At 36.3% G+C, this 11,499-nt stretch overlaps 3 non-coding genes across 3 annotated transcripts; 1 reads left to right on the forward strand and 2 right to left on the reverse strand.

Moving 5' to 3' along the window:
* Window positions 1-41: 41 nt before the first annotated feature.
* On the reverse strand, window positions 42-114 carry TRNAV-AAC (transfer RNA valine (anticodon AAC)). Its single transcript has one exon. It is a non-coding gene; the product is annotated as a tRNA-Val (tRNA).
* Window positions 115-246: 132 nt separating this feature from the next.
* On the reverse strand, window positions 247-319 carry TRNAV-AAC (transfer RNA valine (anticodon AAC)). The gene has a single exon. It is a non-coding gene; the product is annotated as a tRNA-Val (tRNA).
* A 2,307-nt stretch (window positions 320-2,626) lies between these two features.
* On the forward strand, window positions 2,627-2,699 carry TRNAV-AAC (transfer RNA valine (anticodon AAC)). The gene has a single exon. It is a non-coding gene; the product is annotated as a tRNA-Val (tRNA).
* Window positions 2,700-11,499: the final 8,800 nt, after the last annotated feature.

Raw genomic sequence — 11,499 nt, forward strand, 5'->3', positions numbered from 1 at the left:
AATCAAGATGAAGAATGTAACCACAGGAGATGGAAAACAAATGTTTCCGCTCGGGATCGAACCGGGGACCTTCCGCGTGTTAGGTGGATGTGATAACCACTACACCATGGGAACGGTGAGAGAGTGTTCTTTTGGTGAAAGTGAAGTTCGGATTAAATTGTAAACGGCTGTAAAAGAAATCTTGGTGAAGATCTGATTGATTAGGATTGCTATTATCATTAACATCTATGAAAGATAAAAGAGTAGTGTTTCCGCCCGGGCTCGAACCGGGGACCTTCCGCGTGTTAGGCGGATGTGATAACCACTAGACCACGGAAACGTTGAAAGTGTGCTCTTTTGGTGAAAGTAAAGTTCGAATTAAGTTGTAAACAGCTGTAAAAGAAATCTTGGTGAAGATCTGATTGAATAGGAATATTATTCTCATTAACATCCATGGAGAAATGTTATTAATTCTGTTTCAATATTTTTCTCTTGAACCTTCAAAGTGCATTGAAGATTGTGGGGCGCGTGGTAACGTTGCAAGCCGGAAGGTCGCGGGTTCGATTTCCGATGAGATCATAGATCTTCTTCATTGATCGAATGCTTCCGGCCGCACTATGGCCCTATGGTCTACTCAGCCTTTGACAGAAATGAGTACCAGAAGTATTTCTATGGGTATAAAGGCGGCGAGCACGTAGGACTGGCATCCCTACTGCCATTAATACCGATTGTCTGTACAGGTGGGAGCCTTAACCTTCCACCACTCTTTGGATCTCCATGGTCTGTGATGGGGATGACTTTACTGTTATCTATTAAAGATTGTAATACATGAATAGTGAATTCTTTTTGTAACAGCTGAGACGAACAACAAATCGATATCTGATTTGTGTATTGAAATTGTGAATGTTCTGATTAGTACCGGTACTGATAGAAGTATCTTGATTTTTAATATAGTAGAACGAAAATCAGAGTAAGAATATAGCCTATACTCATAAGTAGAGAGCGGATGTTGATGACTTAAAAATAGCTTTGAAGTGACCAATAAAATTCCCTTAAATTTACATGAAAATGCCCTAAAAGTTAAGAAAAGACGTTAAAATAAAATAAAATTAAATTAAAAGGTAAGAGACTTTATGGGACCCAAAAAAACCCAAAAGAGCGAATAGTCTTTAAAAGAAATCAAAATCGTTCCCTTGTTTCTTTTTTAATCTTATGCTGATCATCATCAGAAAGTAAGATTAACTGGGATAAATTTATTATTTTATGGTTGGGGCTAAGTCATTGATGTGAATGAAGGAGGAATAATAATGGACGCAGCTTGATTCTTGGGTGAGTACATATTTTGTGACTAAGATATAAGGGGGTGAGAATGATATAGTCCTAAGCCACACAGACAATATTTTACATTGAAAGTTTAGACTCCAGTGCTATTAGGTGCGGTATTATAATTTCTTCGGCGTATACTTACGTAATTTTTATAATATTTTGCTACCAGCTTCCTCATATGTGTAAGAAGTGAGCTTGCACAAAAAATAATTTTTGTTAAAAGTGTGTCTTTGAACTATCTCATTGTCACCCCTTCTAATACCTAGGACTCGCGTTACGGAATGCGCGCTGGTTCGAGTCCTCATGGGGGAAGAAATTTTCTCATGAAATTTCGGCCAGTGTATGGGACCGGTGCCCACCCAGCATCGTGATGCACTTGGGGAGATACGATAGGTAGCGAAATCCGGTTGCGAATACCAGCTATAACGGCTGGGGGACCGTCGTGCTAACCACACGATACCTCCATTCTGGTTGGGTGATCGTCCACCTCTGCTTCGGCATGTGGGCGTGAGGCCATCAGCCGGGTGGTCGGTCTAGGCCCTTCACGGGCTGTAGCGCCACGGATTATTATTATTATTATTATTATTATTATTATTATTATTATTATTATTATTATTACCCCTTCTAATATTTGTTTTATACATTTTCTTTTTTGGTATCAGTTTTTTAAAGTATTTTGGCGGCTTATTTGATTGGTTTTCATATTTTTACGTAGCCCACATGCAAATTATATTACTGTATTACCGGTACCATAAATATTACTTTGTGTTATTATTTCAGTGCTGTTATTATTACAGTATTTGAGCCACCAGCGTAGCTCTGTCGGCTCAGGCGCTTGCCTGTCGATCCGGAGCTGCGCTCGGGCACAGGTTCGATTCCTGCTTAGGCTGATTATCTGGCCGGGTTTTTCTCCGAGGTTTTCCTCAATCGTAAGACAAATGTCAGGTAATCTATAGCGAATCCTCGGCCTCATCTCGCCAAATATCATCGCACTGTCACCAATTCCATCGACGCTAAATAACCTCGTAGTTAATACAGCGTCGTTAAATAATCAAGTAAAAAAATTATTACATTATTTTTGTTACGAACTGCTTTATATTTCATCAGAATAAATAAGCAAGTCAAGAAAAACTTTGAAGGTTAGTGTTTGTTCTGGATAATGGAACGAGCGAGATCTGAACTATTCTGTACTTACGAATTAATTTCTTTTTGTTTTTCATTATATTACTCCAAGTTTCCGTAGGAAGTACGTCCTTTTTTTTGTTGTTTTTTTTTATAAGATATCTAAACTTCTTCACTCTCAATAAAGCAATGTTTCGTGGTTTCCGTGGTGTAGTGGTTATCACATCCGCCTAACACGCGGAAGGTCCCCGGTTCGATCCCGGGCGGAAACATGTTTTTTTCTTCTTCTACTTTCCCTTCTCTTTGCCAGTGACACAACAGATGTTTTGTTTGCGGGTGAAATTTCAGTGTAGATTTTTGTCTCTTATGCATTGTATGTGTAACTTGAATCTTAAATTTGTCACTACGAGATCCTGCAATGCACACATGGGCAGAATGCCAAGAGAAAGTGTCGTATTCAAGCACAGTCAATATTTCGTGCGGTGGAAAAATTATTAATTGCTACGGTTCAAGGATATCATTATTTGAGGAAACAATCTACTGTATAAAGGGTAATGCTACTTCACTAATGATTTGAAGAAAAACATAATAGATATACAGACAGATAAACAGATAGATTGGTTGATAGGTAGGTAGGTGGATGGGTGGCTGGGTAGATGCTTGACAGATTGATGCTTAGTTGGATAGATGGATATAGCTCGCGCAAGAAACGATTACCGAAAAGCAATGGTGGCGTTGCTGTCTGTTTTGACGTGTGTATGTAGGCACACCGAGGAGGGAGAGGTGCGAGCCGATAGAAGTACTGTCTCTTCCAAGAAGATGAACAAATGAGAACATCGCTGTGGAAATAAAGAACGTAGCAAGAGAAAAATTCGAAGCTAATTAAACGCGCAATATATATTTACGAATGAATTAATAATACCGTGCGATACAAGACACGTATTCACATGCAATGGAACAAACTAAAGTCGTATTGTATCTATCATAACGCAAGACTGATTCTATTGATGTCATTTCTCTTCCAAATGTACTCTTGAATATAATTCAAGTTATCTCGTGACCTTTCCTCTCGCCCGCTCTTCCTTATCGCAGTGTTTGATTCTCATTCCTGCCTTCGGTAATCCGTACTTGCGAGACCAGTCCAATGTCACGCAATGTTGAAGGCGCCAGAGCTCCTTTTCTCTTAGACGGCACTAGTGCTGTCACGTTGTTTAAAAAGTAACATAATGTATTAATAATGTGTATATGCTTTGGCACGTATACAGGAGAGATAACTTTTTAGAGTTATGTTATGAAAGAGTGAAATTGTATAGGTTATGTTAGGTTGTGACGCAGATTCTAGTTGCATGAAATGCAACGGTACGGCCTAAAGGAAGCCCGCCTACTTTACATACCTAGTTAATATTCTTTTGTGCGAGATCGTGCGTATTTGCTTGTCTTCCGCACAGAACCAATACGCGGTAAGTGTGAAATACCACATTCAGTATTCCCAACGTAACACACATAACAATTTCCCTCTTCTTACCGCTTAAGCGCGACATTCAATTTACTGCTTTAGGCTTTTAACATATTATTTTTAGAGACGTTTAACATAGTAATAATTATAAATTGGAAACTTACCACTGCAATTTCACCTAAATTGCACTGTTAATTATTGTTTTTAAATATTTGCAAAAATTGGGTAAACTCTACAACTCCACTAAAGTTACTGGATTCGTGATGCAAGTAACATTAAGGAAGCCGTGAAAAAATCAACAAGATTCCAGATGCCGATGTTATTACTGCAATATGTTATATAAATAATATTGTTAAAATATTAAAATGAAAAATAAATCATTACATAACCTTACCGTTTGTTTTAAGTTCGCATTTATAGACTGGGGAAAAAAAGACATATGTATATCACGGCCTGCTGGAGTATAGTAAACACAGAAAACATTTTAAAGCAACAATGTTGAAGATAGATATATTTGTTTTCCGAAGTTGCCGTCATTGAACAGAAACCAAGATGGAGATTTCATTGCAACTAATTAGAAATTCCTCTTTCAGGTATGTAATAAACGATTTTCGCACAAAATAATGTACGATACACGAGCGGTATGTTTGTTTTCATGTTCTCGGAAATTAAAAAAGCTCAACTACGTTTCGCTTTTTCAATCTTTTCCTGGAACACGAAAACGTCAACATACCGCTCTTGTAACGTATATTACTGTTTGTGAGAATGGATTTCTAATAACTCATATCTGCATTCTGAACCTATTACGAATCTCGATTCATGATTTTGTCATATTTCACTTCTGTTTAAATTATCAGTAACGATCAACATGTCGATAAGGATTTGCGAACTATTTTCTAGCGTGTATGTCAACACTAGCCAATAGAAGAACACGTAAGACTTGGTACAACTGTAGGTGGTAAAACTCCACCCTTTTGTTTACTTCAGTATTTTTCTTTTTTGGAATTCAGTGTAGTGCACCAAGTCAGAGGGTCGACACATGTTATTCGAAGGCTGGACCACCGACGGGCGTGGCAGGTGAGGACTGACCGCACAGGGGGGTCTGCCGGCGTTTGTTTAGCTGAGAGCCAAGTTCTTTGTCCCCGTTCTGACCTGCCTCACAGCGCATCTGCAGTTCACATTGTCGTCCTGACAGCTGAAACAAGTGAGCGTGATTTATCCTTCACTTTCAGAATAATAATATTGTCACTCTGAGATTCTTTTTCTTTTCCGACATAACAAGTGTTGTTATCGCGCACGGCATTGTCCCTATAATAAAGCTGCACCAGAGCAATAAATGCACTACAGTCGTTCCCAGCAACTACGTTACAGTTCGAATATTGGTCGTTTTGCTGCCACTTCCCATAATGGAGACCTGAATTTTTTTGAAAAATTCCAAAATGACAGTTGTGACAAACTTGGTCACAGTTGAGGTTTTTCTCGGGGATCTCCGGTTCCCCCACGTTAAACATCAATAGGGCTAGGATTTTGATGACCCATAAATCATGAAAAAATGTCCTAAAACAATGCATTTATGACCTAAAATTCTTTAAAAAATGCCCTTAAAAATGCCCTAAAAATTGATCTTACATAATTACCTTAGTAGGAAAAAGAGGTTTTGTACTACTTAATATTTAGACTAGTAATTAAATTAAATTTTACATAATTTTTTTCTAAGTTGTACACTTTAATTATTTTATCTGATGTACAAATCTAGTCTTTCAGGTGAAGCTTCCTGTAAAGCAGATTTGAATAATTTCAAGGGAAAAATTGTTCCGGGGCCGGGTATCGATCCCGGGACCTCTGGTTGAACGTACCAGCGCTCTCCCAACTGAGCTACCCAGGAACTTCACCCGACACCGTCTCAACTTTTCCGTTTATATCCACACAACTCGCGTGGGCTGACGAAACGCCAGAGACCCACATCGAGTGCACACAAACTCTGTGTGACTTGGAATTGTGGTTTTCTGTTAACGTACACAGTGACGTCACCTGGAACAATTTTTCCCTTGAAATTATTTATCTGATGTAGTTTCCATGTATGATCGTTCACCTCTGCGTCGCCATGTGGACGTGAGGTCAGCAGTCGGTCTTGGCCCTTCATGGGCTGTAGCACCATTGATTTACTTTACTTTTAGTTTCCGTGTAGTCTACCACAAGGCCACTCTTATCCTGAATTAGCAGGTATAGAGGAGTCTATATTGAAGGGGTGGTTGGACTGATCCATTACGTGGGGTGTACTACGTTAAAATTGCAATATTTGTGTAGAAAAACTATTAAATATTATTCAAAAAATGGGTATTAATGGACAAAATATGTAAAGAAAATATAAAAGGAAATAGGCATTATTTTACATTAATAATGGGGATTTATGGCCAAAATTAAATGAAAATGCCTAAAAAAATGACCGAATAAAACAAAAGATGCTCTTATGAGTTGAAACAGGCAAAAAATGCAAAAAAAATGCCCTAACAAATATGTATTAAAACACTCAGTTTATCACATAACACATAAATACTAAAGCAGCTATGTTTCTTGCTTACTAGAAAAAAAAAAGATGCAATTTCATCAAAATCCTAGCCCTAGACATCAACATAAAGTCCTGCAGGGTCGCGTACGCGAGCGCAAAGTTAGAAATAAACCAGGTTCAGTCGGTACAATGTAACGTGAGGTACAAAGTAGCAATTTCAACATTTTCCCTCTTTACTTGATCACCTGCTTGAATTTAGTGATTTTTTGTCTGCTAGGTTCACTTCACTATTGGCAACACTTCTTCGGCTGCACACTGTTACAAATGCCACAATAGTTTTTGGCCGGGACAGTACCGGTTTTCAGTTGTGTTCCTTTGTCTCCGACAGGTTCAGCCGGGACGCTTGAATGTTCCGGTTTTCTCAAGTCATTGATCTGATCTGAGATTGTAAATATAATTGTTTACCTTTCAACACTATATAATAAGTAGTATAGACAGAGTCAGGACGTTCATTCATTCATTCATTCATTCACAGTATTCTGCCCAAGGGCAGGTCTTTTACAGCAAACCCAGCTTCTCCAATCTTACCTATTTTCTGCCTTCCTCTTTGTCTCCGCATACGGTCCACATATCTTAAAGTCGTCTATCACCTGATATCTTCCTCTGCCTCGAACTCTTCTTCATCATGCGTTAGGCTACTGAATTTTCATGCAGTTAGTGTACATAATGTTGCGACTTAACCGCTACTGTTACGTGAAGCCGCGTTGCTATGTTTCCATCTGTTCCACAGTCCGTTTTGAGAACAGCGAGGAACAACCTAGAGAAGTCCTGAAAGAAAAACGGGCAATTTATCTGCCATGCTGCAGCGATTTGGGGACCAAATATAACATCAAGACATGGGACGTTATAGGAATTATGATTGGGGCTAGAGGCACAATCCCACGGGAGTCCTTAGAAGTCTTCCGAAAATTAAAATTTCCTGACAGCACCCTGGATATGATATCCTCCACTGCACTGAAGTCATCGATTAGCATAATTAATCATCACTTATATTCTTTATAAAATGTAATTTGTCTTGTAGCCTAACTCGTTTGTTGCATTTCCAATAAATTTATCAATGATAGCTTAACTAACTAGGGTTTCTATTAAGGAAAAAATTGAATTAAATATAAATATTAATTTAGAATTGATTAGGAGGCCGATTATTAAACCCTGGTTGGGACGGCTATCAACTATGTATTATCTTCTATCACTGTCTCAGAAACCGTTACAAATGGCCACAGTGATGTTACACTTTCGTGTTTCTCATTTTCCATTCACGAAATATATGTTTAAAAAAATTCACTACGTCTTATTTGTATTTTTACTAAGAGAGATAAACGTATCTCACATTTTCGAAACCATGTTATAAAATCACTTCATGTTTCTCACTAGGAGAACCCGCTTTCGACGAACTTAGAGAGTAGGTAAGCATGGTGCAAATTAAGAAAGCTACACTGCTCCGTCGATGTAGGAGAAAGCCAATATTTACCTACTTAGATATAACACGCGGAGCAAGTCCCTTGCAATCTGCAAAGCGTCATGTTTAGGTAGAGCATGAAAGTCGAGGAATATTGTGAACAATAAAGAATCGATCACACTAAGTAATACTTACATAATAGTCTATTGTAGTGTTTTCAATAGTAAGAGGCAACTTCAATTGCTCATATTTTTACACAATCTTAAAAATTCTGGCATTTGCATATTACACAAGAAATTAGATTTTTTGCATCACCACTCATTGCCATAGCTTCATCATAGATGTTGTATGGGTCCACCATTTTGTTCGTGTACAAGTAAAAGACTCTCTTCAATGCTGTATACAGCAGCTCTGAAAATCTGCCACAAAGTGTGCCATGGAGTCCTTCAACTCATCAATTATCGTAGGTTTGCTCAAGAACACCCCTTTCCTCAAATAGGCTCCCAAACAACAATCTGTGGGGTTAATACCTGACTGTCTTGCAGGATAGTGCCTCCTGAAAACACGACCACCAGAACAATAAAAAAGAAACAAACTCGTTGTCATGGTGATGCAAAAAATATCCATGTCTCGTTTATTAAGGTATACATCGACTCTAGAAATGTCAGATTTCTTCAACATTTTGGTAAATAATGTTTTTGCCTCATCTGGAAGCTCATCTCTTCTAGTTTTTTAAATATAGTATATAATTTATATCCATTATCCCAATAATTTCATAATTATTTGGACATTTATAATATAAGCACACTATACTTTCCATACTTTACGTCATATTCAGTGTCTGTTTTCTCCTATTTCACATTTTCCAACATTTAGTATCTTTTCAACGGACAAAAAGTAGACTTCCAACTCGACAAAAGACTTCACTGAAGTACCAAATTAAAGTTTAAACTTGTGACTATGTTGTAAACCAAAATTATTATTTTCAATCTATTATAATTATTTTATCCCAAAAATATACAAATACAGTATACATATTTTTTTCCTATAGACTAGTGTTTATATAATGTGACATATATTTTCAATGGTTTAATATAAATAAATAATATTACTATGTAACATTCTCCATATTATGTAGGGGATCATTTTGGAAAATTAAGTTTTACCCTAAGTCAATTTCTAATAGAGTTAGGTCGGCCCAAAAATATTTCTTTGGTCTCCCAAACTCGATTTTCAAGTTTGAATTATATAAATTGCTTAGATCACTCCCAAGAATCATGCCACCAAAGTCTGAAAGACATTAAGGAAGAAATGTGGATTTTTATCCTAAGAGTCGATGTATACCTTGCCAGTGCTATAATTTTTAAGATTATCTAGAAAATATGAGCAATTAGTTACCTCTTACTTTTAAAAAATCCTATATTTTCGGTTGTTCGCTTGTCGTGATCACGGAATGTCAAAAGCCACACAATTGAAGGGTTCAGAGCCATAGTGGGCCAAGCGTCATTTATTGAAAACAGAGAAAACAAGAATTAAAATTAAGTGATTACCATAATTTAACGAAACATACAGTAAGTAAGATAAAGTGTGCACATTAAAACTAAATGAATGTCAATCTTCTTTAAATTATGGTATTTACTAAACTTTAACCCTTGCTTTCTCGTGTTTAATAAATGGCGCTTGGCCCGCTATGGCTCTGAACCCTTCAATTGGCATCACTGGTCATAAAGTTTCACAGAATTCATAGTTCATGCAACAATGTACTGAACATTGCTCTTTTATCTTATAACAGAAATTGTAATACTGTATTTCTAGTTGTCAATTTTGCAAGTTTGACATTATATTGAAGGTCAAGGGTGTGCGGAGAAAATGAACGCTTTATTTGTATCAATAGACAACCCACACGAGAGAAGAAGGTTGAATATTTTGCGATATGCGTGTTGTCACTACTATTTTAATATTAGTTTTTATTTCTTGTCAGGATTTCTACATCACCGCATTCTTCTCTCTGTATCTGTTTCACAATCTCTCCAACAGAGGATTAGATCTTCCGCTCCATCTTCCTTACTGTAAATTGTAGAATATATAAATCGATTTTACGAAATATAAGTATAAAACAAATTTTAAGCTGTATCAGGGATACACCCGCACTGTCAACACGCCACCCAGTTTCGGGAATGAAACTACAGTTGTGTTCGTTTGAATGTTTTATTTTTGTTTCTGTTTATAAATGGAGAGTATGTGTCTATGATAAGAGAAGTAATTAATGAAGGACATGCTATATATTTGAAGAGTTAAAAAAAAAACAACCATAGTCCAAAAACATAAATTTTCAAGAGAAATAAAAACTATCTTACTTGGGTGTTGTTGACACTTCTAGTATGAAATTCATCATGCTATTTGTTAAGGTGTCGTAGTAACTTGGGAAAACTGAAGTACATTTATAACTTAAATTGCCTCGTAGAAATACATGTGTAAATATAGGTAACTGTGGACAATGGTGTTTTAAGAAAAAATACTCTGTTGTGGCCGAAGTGTGCCTCTCCTTTAATTTTTTTTCTTTATTATATCCTTTCGTTGCTTACTTTCTTCCATGGGGTTACATCTGCACCTAAATATGACTCCATAACTAATACAACAATTCACGTGCCAAAGTATTTTTCTCTGAGCTGGCTTTTGCCACGTACCTAAAAAGCAATCTACTACAGTTTAAAATTATATTGATAAATGTTTCAAGATGATATGAATGGGATATTTGTAAATGCCACCACCGTCTTGGCTGGACAATTATTGTTTTCACAAAAAAATCTTGGACTATGGTTGTTTTATGAAAACCACTGAAAATTTACACTCCTATAACATAGGCCTATGATGTTTTTTCCCCTAACAATTAATTCAGTAGATGGCCGCTACAATTCGCTTAATATCTCAGATTTTCATTTTTTGAACTGTGTTTTTTTTTTTAACTTTCATATGAAGCGACATTCCAAATTAGTCCCAACTCACAACAAATTTCTGTTTTAGGTCCTGCCCGTTATCCTGTACTTGAAATCCTGAATGTGGTGATCAGGCGTAACGAAGAATGTGGAACTGTGTAAGTAGGAAATATTGTTCGCGTACAGTTTACATATTTTAGGATAAATAAGACGTTTATTATCATACCCCCATATTATATGTATGTGAAATTCTATTTCAATATGCAGGAAAGCTGTACTATTAGGCCTACTACTTCAAAACAATTTAGTAGAGACTGTATTTAAGTAGTCTATAGAGTGATTATTATAAACTGAACCCGATAAATTAGCCATAAAATATAAATTATAACACGAATTTGTTTCAGAATAAAGTATAAACTATAACACGAATTTGTTTCAAAATAAAATATAAACTATAACACGAATTTTGTTTCAAAATAAAGTATAAACTATAACACGAATTTGTTTCAAAATAAAGTATATACTATAACACGAATTTGTTTCAAAATAAAGTATAAACTATAACACGAATTTGTTTCATAATAAAGTACAAACTATAACACGAATTTGTTTCAAAATAAAGTATAAACTATAACAGGAATTTGTTAAAAATGAAGTATAAACTATAACACGAATTTGTTTGGAACCACTTTTAAAATTAAGCGCAGCTAAT

This window comes from Periplaneta americana, chromosome 2 (assembly GCF_040183065.1).
Source record: "Periplaneta americana isolate PAMFEO1 chromosome 2, P.americana_PAMFEO1_priV1, whole genome shotgun sequence".
In the NCBI taxonomy this organism is placed as follows: Eukaryota; Metazoa; Arthropoda; class Insecta; order Blattodea; family Blattidae; genus Periplaneta; species Periplaneta americana.